We start from the raw sequence: 10,651 nt of genomic DNA, 5'->3' as shown, positions 1-10,651 counted from the left end.
TTATGATTGTATAATTAAATACTGCATTAATTGTACAAGCTGTGGGCTGCTAGGCCCAATAATAAGATGTATAATATTCAGACCAGAAAGGTTAAGCCTGACGGACCAGATCAGGCCTGGTGGAATAATAAAGGCCCAAAAAGCCCTGATTATTAATTAATTTCGTAATTAATTAATAAGGGAGAAATCAGATGTTGAAAAGAGTCCCGATGAGGATATAAATCCTTAGAGATTAGCCTCAAGGGGACCTAAAAGGATAAGGAATCAGCTTCCTACTTCCTAGGACTCCTAAGTCTATCCTAATTCAGAGGCTTATCCACCAAGTCTCCTATACCAAGTCCAATTCAAGGACTCCCGCATCTATATAAGGGGTCTCACCCCCACCAATCAGAACTACGTTTTTTGACTTGATCCTTGGCAATCAGCAAGGTACGTAGGCATCTTGTTAAGGCAGATTGAGTCACGAAATACAAGAGCAGTCAAATCGAGCCTTGGAGCTCACGTTCCTTAGTATTAAATACAGCAATTATATATAGTAGTTTTAATCCATAACATTTGGCGCCGTCTGTGGGAACAGCGCAACAACAACCATGGCGAGAACACGGAGAACAACCAGCACTCTGGAGGAGGGAACACCATCAGGGACAACCCAGGTGATTTCATCAACCGTGGAGGTTCCTCCCCATTCAACTTATGCATCTACTCAGGGGGAAGCCCAGACAGGGGCAACTCATCCTCAGCCACAAGGGACAACTCCCCCGATTATTCAAGGTACGAATCCTCAAGTTCAACAAATACATATACCTGTGAATTCTCGACCCGTCGGGTATGAATATTCAACTATTGTTACTACTAACCCCCCTTATGGGATGCCCCTTCACCCTGAGGTTGGAGGAAGTGGATATGCTGGGCGAAGCGAAGCACGAGGGCGGTCGCCCCCCTATATACGAGGTTTGGATCCTATCCCTGAGGATCGGGAATTTTCTGGTCCATACACTGAGAGAGACTCCGAATCTTCGGATGATGAAGTGGCCCCGAGAAGGAGGCGTCCTGGAAAAGAGCCAATGGCCGATGGAAGGCAACGCCCCCAAAGCACCCCAGGGGCGAATCCCCAAGAAGTGCAGGAAAAGATCAGGGCTCATGAGGCTGAAATCCAAAGGCTGAGACGTGATTTGGAGGCTCACCAAGCCACCAGATCCCACATACCTCCTAGGGGGAGAAATCTTCCTCCTATTATAGACCTGGATGGTCCGGTAAGAAGAAGGGCTGCTGTCCCAAGAACTGATCCTAGCAATCTCCTTCCCCTTGGAGATCCTGATGATCCAACTCCACCCTTCACAGAAGAGATCATGAATGCCCATGTCTCAAGGAAATTCAAGATGCCCACCATCAAAGCCTATGATGGCACGGGAGACCCCGCTAATCATGTTAGGACATTCTCTAATGCACTGCTGCTGCAACCCGTGAATGATGCTATAAAATGTCGGGCCTTCCCTCAAACCCTGTCGGGTATGGCTCAAAGATGGTACAGTCGCCTACCCCCAAATTCTATTGGATCATTCAGAGAACTAAGTCAGGCTTTTATTAAGCAATTCATCAGTGGAAGGGTCCATGAGAAAAGTTCAGCATCTCTTATGAGTCTTGTGCAAGGAGCTAAGGAATCCTTAAGAGATTACCTGAATCGTTTTACAAAGGAGGCTTTAAAAGTCCCAGATCTTGATGATAAGGTAGCCATGATAGCATTGCAACAAGGAACTAGGGACGAGTTTTTTAAGATGTCTTTGGCCAAACGACCCCCTGAGAGCATGTTGCAGCTCCAAGAGAGGGCAGGGAAGTATATCAAGGTTGAAGAAAGTATGAGAAAGACCGTAGTAAGTAATGAGCCCACTGGAGGCAAGAAACGAAAAACTGATTTGGAGTATATCGCTAAGGACAAATATCCTAGAACCGAACAAAACCCTGATTCAACCCCCAAGAAGGGAGGACCTGGGCAAAAGTTCACTGAATACGCTAAGCTGAACGCTCCCAGAAGTCAGATTTTGATGGAGATTGAGAAAGACAGAGATATTCGCTGGCCTAAGCCCTTGAAGGCTGATCCCGCCAAGCTAGATAGGGGCAAGTATTGCAGGTTTCACAAAGATGTTGGCCATGACACCGATGAGTGTAGGCAATTGAAAGATGAAATTGAGTTTTTGATTCGAAAAGGAAGATTGAATAAGTATACTGGAGATGGAGGGGACAGAAATAATAATGGAAGGAAGAACTTTGAAGATCGTAGGAGGGACCAAGATGATCAGGGGCGGAATCCCCAACCTAGAGGACCAGTTATAAACACCATTTATGGAGGGCCGAGACCTCAAGGGCCTGTGATAAACACGATCTTTGGAGGTCCAACTGCTGCTGGATTGTCCAAAAATTCCAGAAAGGCATATACTAGAGAGGTTATGCATATTGTTGGAGAAGCCCCGAAGAGGGCCAGGACAGAAGTAACATTGGCTTTTGATGATTCCGACCTAGAGGGTGTGAAGTTTCCCCATGACGACCCGCTGGTCATAACACCAATAATAGGAAATAGCCCGGTTAAGAGGGTCCTTATGGATAATGGTGCTTCTGTGGATATCTTGCTCCACGACACCTTTCTAAGGATGGGGTATAACGACTCCCAGTTAACACCAACTGACATGCCGATATATGGATTTGCTGGAGTAGAATGTCTTATGGAAGGGATAATCAAGTTGCCAACCACCATAGGTACGGAGCCAAGGCAAGCAACGCAGATGCTGGATTTCGTAGTGGTAAAGGCTAGTTCAACTTATAATGCTATCATGGGGAGAACAGGGATACATGCCTTCAAGGCAGTCCCCTCTTCCTACCATTCAGTCATGAAGTTTCCCACCCGAAACGGGATTGGAGAAGAGAGAGGAGATCAAAAAATGGCTAGAAGCTGTTATGTGGCCTCTTTGAGGGCAGACGGAGTCGGGGGGCAGGTTCTTCCTATTGAAGATATGGATGTTCGAGAAAATGATGAGAATAGAGGAAGGCCAGCAGAAGAATTGGTTTCGGTTCCTTTAGATCCCAAGAATCCTGAGAGGATGACTTTCATTGGAGCCACATTAGAGGAGCCCCTTAGAGGGAAGTTAGTGAAATTTTTGCAAGAAAATAGTGATGTGTTTGCATGGTCAGCAGCTGATATACCAGGCATAGACCCGGAGTTAATTACTCACAAGCTAAACGTGGATCCAAGTCGGAAGACAGTGAAACAAAAGAAAAGAAATTTTGCCCCGGAAAGACAAGAGGCTATAAAGCAGGAAGTGGAAAAGCTCTTAGAGGCTGGTTTCATTGAGGAGATTCAATTTCCGGAGTGGTTAGCAAACCTTGTAATGGTGAAGAAGGCTAATGAAAAGTGGAGGATGTGTATAGACTTCACCGATCTGAATGATGCATGCCCCAAAGACTGTTTTCCGCTGCCTAGAATTGATACTTTGATTGATGCCACCGCTGGACATGAGATGCTGAGTTTCATGGATGGGTTTAGCGGATACAACCAGATCAAGATGCATAAGGATGACATTCCAAAGGTATCATTTATCACTGACTTTGGTGTTTATTGTTATCTTGTTATGGCGTTTGGTCTCAAGAATGCAGGAGCCACCTATCAAAGGTTGGTGAATAAAATTTTTAAAGATCTTATTGGGAAGACTATGGAAGTCTATGTTGATGACATGCTAGTCAAGAGTCTAGTAAAGACTGATCATATAACCCATTTGAGGGAAGCTTTTGAGGTCCTGAGGTACCACAAGATGATGTTGAATCCCACGAAGTGTGCTTTCGGAGTAGGATCTGGAAAATTCTTGGGATTGATGGTCTCAAAGAGGGGAATTGAGGCTAACCCCGATAAAATAAAGGCAATCCTGGACATGGAACCCCCAAAAACTGTCAAGGATGTTCAGAAACTCACAGGAAGGGTTGCTGCGCTAGGACGATTCATCTCCAAGTCAGGAGACAAGTGCTTGTCATTCTTCAAGTCATTAAAGAACATTAAAGACTTTGTATGGAGTGAGGAAAATCAGAAGGCATTTGAAGAGTTAAAGAAGTATATGGGCCAGGCCCCGTTGTTGGCCAAGCCAGTTCTGAGTGAAGTTTTATTCTTGTACTTGGCTGTTTCAGAAAGCGCCTTGAGCGCGGTGTTGGTTAAGGAGGAACTGAAAGTTCAGAAACCCGTATACTATGTCAGCAAAATTTTGCATGATGCTGAGTTGAATTATTCAGCCATTGAGAAATTCGCTTTAGCCTTGGTAATGGCTTCAAGAAAGCTGCGTCCTTATTTTCAAGCTCACCAAATTGAAGTGCTAACAAATCAGCCACTGAGAAATATCATTCACAGTCCCAAGGCAAGTGGGAGACTGATTAAGTGGGCAATAGAGTTGGGAGAGTTCGATCTCAAGTATAAGCCACGTACGGCCATAAAAGCCCAGGCACTAGCTGACTTCGTGGTGGAATGTACCATACCCAACCAAGAAGTCGGGGGGCAGGAAGATACCATACCTCAAGACAAGGGAGTCGACAATGGGGACAAGGAGAAAGAATATTGGGTTCTCTATTTTGATGGAGCATCAAAAACAAATTCCAGTGGAGCAGGGTTGGTTTTGCAAAGCCCTGATGGATTCTTAATTGAGTATGCCATGAAGCTAGACTTCCCAACCACAAACAATGAGGCAGAGTATGAAGCCCTGATTGCTGGCCTTGGTCTAGCTGGGACACTTAGAGTCAAAAACTTAAAGGTCCGTGGAGACTCGAAGCTGATCATATCCCAGGTAAAGGGAGAATTTGAGGCAAGAGATGATACGATGGCTAAGTATGCTCGCCTAGTAAGGGCTGTGATGACCCAATTTAATGAATGCCATGTTGAACACATTCCAAGGGAAGAAAATGCTAAAGCAGATGCGCTATCAAAGTTTGCTTCATCTGAGATTGAAGAGAGTTCAGGGAGTGTGTACTTCCGTGTTTTGAAGACACGAAGCATAGATGTTAAGCTTGTGGCTCCCGTAGGCTTGGGGACGTCATGGATTGATCCCATCAAGGCTCACATTCAGACCGGTTGGTTGCCAAATGATGCAACTGAAGCACGGAAGTTAACTGTTCGGGCACTAAGGTACTCTTTGATAGATGGGATTCTTTACAAAAGATCTTTCGTGGTTCCCTACTTGAGGTGTCTCAGGCCCGATGAGGCACGCTTGGCTCTTGAAGAAGTACATGAAGGTATTTGTGGACAACACTTGGGGGGCAGGGCCTTGGCTCATAAGATAACCCGTTTAGGCTTCTATTGGCCAGAAATGATGGCTGATGCCAAAGAATATGTAAAGAAGTGTGATCGCTGTCAGAAACATGCACCAGTGGCCAGACAACCCCCCGAGATGCTGACATCCATCAACTCACCTATTCCCTTTGCTATGTGGGGGATGGATATTCTAGGGCCTTTTCCTATGGCCACAGCACAAAGGAAGTTTCTGATTGTAGCCATTGATTATTTCACTAAGTGGATTGAAGCCAAGCCCTTGGCCAAAATCACAACTAAACAGGTTGCACAATTCCTGTGGGAAAACATTATGTGCCGATATGGAATTCCCCGTATCCTCGTCACTGACAATGGAACACAATTCAACAACGAGGAATTCAAGAAGTATTGCGGAGAAAATGAAATTGAGTTACGGTTCACCTCTGTGGCTCACCCGCAAGCCAATGGGCAAGCGGAGGTAGCAAATCGGATAATCCTGGATGGACTAAAGAAGAGAATCGAAAAGTCAAGAAATAATTGGGTGGATGAGATACTTCCCATATTATGGGCCTATAGAACTACCTGTAGAGTCACGACAAATGCAACTCCTTTCATGTTGGCATATGGGGCAGAAGCAGTAGTTCCCGTGGAGATATCACATTCCTCTCCAAGGATTCAGGCTTTTGATGAAAAAGAAAATGAGGAAGGGCAGAAGTTAGCCCTGGATTTAATCGATGAAGTGCGAGATAAAGCACACGCAAAGATAGTAGAATATCAGAAAAAGGCTTCATTTTACTATAACCTAAGGGTTAAAGAGAGGTTTTTCAAACAAGGTGACCTAGTCTTGAGAAAAATAGAGGCTTCTGGTGTCGGACAGAAAGGAAAGCTTGCCCCAAATTGGGAAGGGCCGTATAGAGTCAAGAGCGTTCAGGGTAGAGGAACCTACAAGCTGGAGACTATGGATGGTTTTGAAGTCCCGAGAACCTGGCACGCACAAAACCTGAAGGTTTACTACGTGTAAGATGGTCGAAGTACGATTCTCACTTGTCATTATGACAAGTAGGTTTAAAAGCACCTTGAAGCTTTGTTTGCATAGTATTTTTCTTTTTTAGCTATTATAGATCAGGGTCGAACCCATATTATGTAAGGTTTTGGAAAACCAGACTTGAAATTGAAGAGTTCAAAATTATTTCAACCTATGGATGTTTGAGTTGTGATAATACTTGTGTGGCCCATTAAGCCAAGTTTGAATATTAAAGTATCGGAAAAATGAAGGAGAGAATGCAAATAAGGAAAGTAGCATAGCCCCGCAGGGTAATAAGTTTTAATACAAACAAAAGTCCAGACATAAATTAAGGATAAAATTACAAAATAGAAAAACTACTCCTCCATGCGGGAGCCTTCATTCTCTTTCTCCTTATCAGCGCCTTCAGCGTCCTTCGCAGGAGAAGCGGGAGGAGAAGCAGTGTTAGGATCCAAGATGCGGTCATCTGGCTGAGGAGAGTCGAAGAGGGCGTCTATGCTGTCCTCTGACTCAGCCTGCTCAGGACTTATAAAGTCCTTAGGGTCGACTAAGCCCGGGTACTTCTCAGAAACAGCCTTCACGGCCGCATCCCATCCCTGAGTGAACTGTAGGGAGTAAAGACCCTCATCATGAATCTCCATGAGATTCCTAAACTTGTCAGAATCCATGTAGTCATCAATGAGCTTATCCTTATCGCTCCTAAGTTTCACCAGCTCGGAATGAGCCTTAGCCAGCTCCTCTTTCTTCGTGTCCAGCTTCTTCTCCAGGACCTTGGCTCTCTCCTCCCACTTCTTCATCTCCTTCTCAAAAACATCAGAGTTACCCTTCCAAGATCTAGCCTGATGGAGGGCCGCCTGGAAGTAGGTATTACTCTGCAAAGAAATATGTATGAGTTAGCACAAGTTCGTTGGAATACAAGAAAGTTGGGATTCAAAGAAGGAGAGAAAGAAAATTACCGCAGCTTGGGCTTGAGAACCCAGAAGCTCAATAGTCTCAATATCACTCCCCGTAACAATGTCAGTAAAGTCATGGGGAGTGACGGAGTGATAAGACCAATCTTTAGCGTGTTTGGTGGATCCAACCACCGTATCGCTCCTCCTAAAGCCCCAGTTAGGCCTGAAGGAATGTGCCTTAAGTGGAGGATCCACATCGTCCCCCAGCTCGACCACCGGGACGTGGGGCTTAAGAAAAGAAGGACCGTCAGGTTTGCTCCTAGGGTCCCTGTTTAGCTTGGCCCTTTTCTGACGGCCTGACTCCCCCTCCTTAGGCCTGTTAACATTATTGATGGCCTCGCAAGCTGAAAGGAAAAGTAGAAGGAACATTAAAATCCAGAAAAAAAAGAAAAAGTGCGATTAAAGAGAAGGAAAAATAATTACGCAGGTATAAATTTACCCTTATCACTGGCCTGGGAGAGACCAACTTTCTTCAAGGAAAACTCCTCTAAAAGGGTCCAGGTATCCGTTTTCCCATCATCTGAAATTAAGGCCTGGTAGGCCACCTCCTCCTCATCAGTCAATCTGATACTACCAGGACTACCATCTGATACCTTGCAAAATGGCCTACGGAAGAGTGTGGCCCAATCACCCCCAGCCCAGGTCAGCCTCACAAACTCATCCCTCCATTTAGGGTTGTTCTCGACTATAGAGTTACTATCAAAGATATGGGGAACTTTGGGTCGTTGGCGAATTAAAACCCATCCCGGTTGACTCATGGAGCTATTATAGAATTGGAAAACTTTCCTAAAGACAGCTACGGAAAGAGGGAAGTTATTCCTGAGACAAAGGACCATAAAACAGATAATATTCCTCCAGGCGTTGGGAGGGAGTTGACAAGGGTTGATTTGTACATCGGCTAATAAACGAGGAATAAATTCGTGGAATGGGAACCTAAGACCTGCGGTCAGGGCTCCTCGATTAATGAACAGGGTATCCCCCTCCCAATTACAAGTCCTATCCCCAGGGGCGGCTGGAGTGATCCTAAGGTGGGGTGGAAGTCTGTACAGGGTATTCATAGACTCTATCCTACCATCTAACTCATGAAAAGTGTTACCATGATTATACGAATCTAACTCAGACAGAGAAGGATATTCATCACCTCTCGAGTTAATCATATCAATGAGGGAAGTATATGGAGATTGAATTTGGATGTTTGTACCTCTCTTAGAGACATTCATCTTCTGCAAACGAGCTAGGTCACGGTCCGCCATTAATATGCTTCGGTTGAAGGCTTGAAACCCAGAAATACTTGAGAATGGAGGAGCTGCGGTGGCTTTGGTCGCCGGAAATCGCCTTCAAAAGGGAGAACTTTAGAGAAAAATGTGAGATGAAATGAGAAGTGGGAAGTGAAGTGAGGATTCTCACTCCACACTACACTTATATAGGCGAAAAGCTCGGAATACGAGGCGTTTTTAGGCCCATTTAGCCAGGCCCAACCTAAAGGCCCATCTACAAGAATTATCAGGAACAATCTAGAAGCTCCTGTGGAATTTAAAAAGTCAAAAATCGACCAGAACCTTAATATGGTTCGATCAGAGTCCTGATCGATGCAAAAGAGAGTCCTGATCGATATCTTATTCGAGCAGGAGGGAAGAAATCCCCTAAGTTCGATCAGAGTCCTGATCGATGCAGAAGAGAGTCCTGATCGATATCTTATTCGAACAGGAGGGAAGAAATCCCCTAAGATCGATCAGAGTCCTGATCGAGACAGAAGAGAGTCTTGATCGATATGCTATTCGAACAGGAGGGAAGAAATCCCCTAAGATCGATCAGAGTCCTGATCGACACAGAAGAGAGTCTTGATCGATATCTTATTCGAACAGGAGGGAAGAAATCCCCTAAGATCGACCAGAGTCCTGATCGACGGAGAACAGAGTCCTGATCGATATTCCATTCGATCAGAATGGTCGAGAGCCATTTAATTCGTTCAGAGTCCTGATCGAAATCGATCAGGAATCCTGATCGATTAAGCCCGTGTAGCAATCGACTAGGGTGTCACTTTGAAGGCCAATTCGGTCAGAATCCTGATCGAAATCGATCAGGAATCCTGTCGACCAGAGTGTAAGATCCTGAGCTAATTCGATCAGGATCCTGATCGATTTTGGCTGCATCCTGATCGATTTCGAATGCATTCTGATCGATTTTAAGCCAGAAAATTAGGATAAATCCCAGAAATTAAGGGAAAAATCCAGAAAAATTAGGATAAATCCCAGAAATTAAGGGAAAAATCCAGAAAATTAGGATAAATCCCAGAAATTAAGGGAAAAATCCAGAAAAATTAGGATAAATCCCAGAAATTAAGGGAAAAATCCAGAAATTAAGGAAAAATCCCAGAAAAATTAGGGAAAATCCCAGAAAGGTTAGGGAAAATTCCAGAAATTAGGGAAAAATCCCGGAAATAAAGGAAAAATTCCTGGAAATCAAAATAATTCCTAAATAAAAGGAAAAAATTCGTTGTAAACGTGTAGGTCGCTCCACACTTTACGAAAAAACGAAACCCTGTAAGGGAACAAATAGACTTAACTTCTGCGAAACCTATTCAATGTTTCCCAAAAGTTGGGGGGCAAATGATAGGGATAAATAAATTATGATTGTATAATTAAATACTGCATTAATTGTACAAGCTGTGGGCTGCTAGGCCCAATAATAAGATGTATAATATTCAGACCAGAAAGGTTAAGCCTGACGGACCAGATCAGGCCTGGTGGAATAATAAAGGCCCAAAAAGCCCTGATTATTAATTAATTTCGTAATTAATTAATAAGGGAGAAATCAGATGTTGAAAAGAGTCCCGATGAGGATATAAATCCTTAGAGATTAGCCTCAAGGGGACCTAAAAGGATAAGGAATCAGCTTCCTACTTCCTAGGACTCCTAAGTCTATCCTAATTCAGAGGCTTATCCACCAAGTCTCCTATACCAAGTCCAATTCAAGGACTCCCACATCTATATAAGGGGTCTCACCCCCACCAATCAGAACTACGTTTTTTGACTTGATCCTTGGCAATCAGCAAGGTACGTAGGCATCTTGTTAAGGCAGATTGAGTCACGAAATACAAGAGCAGTCAAATCGAGTCTTGGAGCTCACGTTCCTTAGTATTAAATACAGCAATTATATATAGTAGTTTTAATCCATAACAGTTAGTATCTTCTTGAAAAATAGTTAACACAACTTTCAAAAATATTATTAATATTAAAAATAAGAAAAATCATGTATCTTTGACTCTTCTAAAATTAATTCAAATTATAATTTTCTCTGAGTCGGAGACCAAATAATCGCATAATCAATTAATTCTTAATAGTTAATACACATCAGATGATCTCATATACTGTATTTAAAAATTAAATTAAAAATACA

The sequence above is a fragment of the Apium graveolens genome, chromosome 7 (assembly GCF_009905375.1).
Source record: "Apium graveolens cultivar Ventura chromosome 7, ASM990537v1, whole genome shotgun sequence".
Taxonomy (NCBI): Eukaryota; Viridiplantae; Streptophyta; class Magnoliopsida; order Apiales; family Apiaceae; genus Apium; species Apium graveolens.
The sequence above is the reverse complement of the archived record's forward strand: the minus strand, read 5'-3'. Positions refer to the sequence as shown.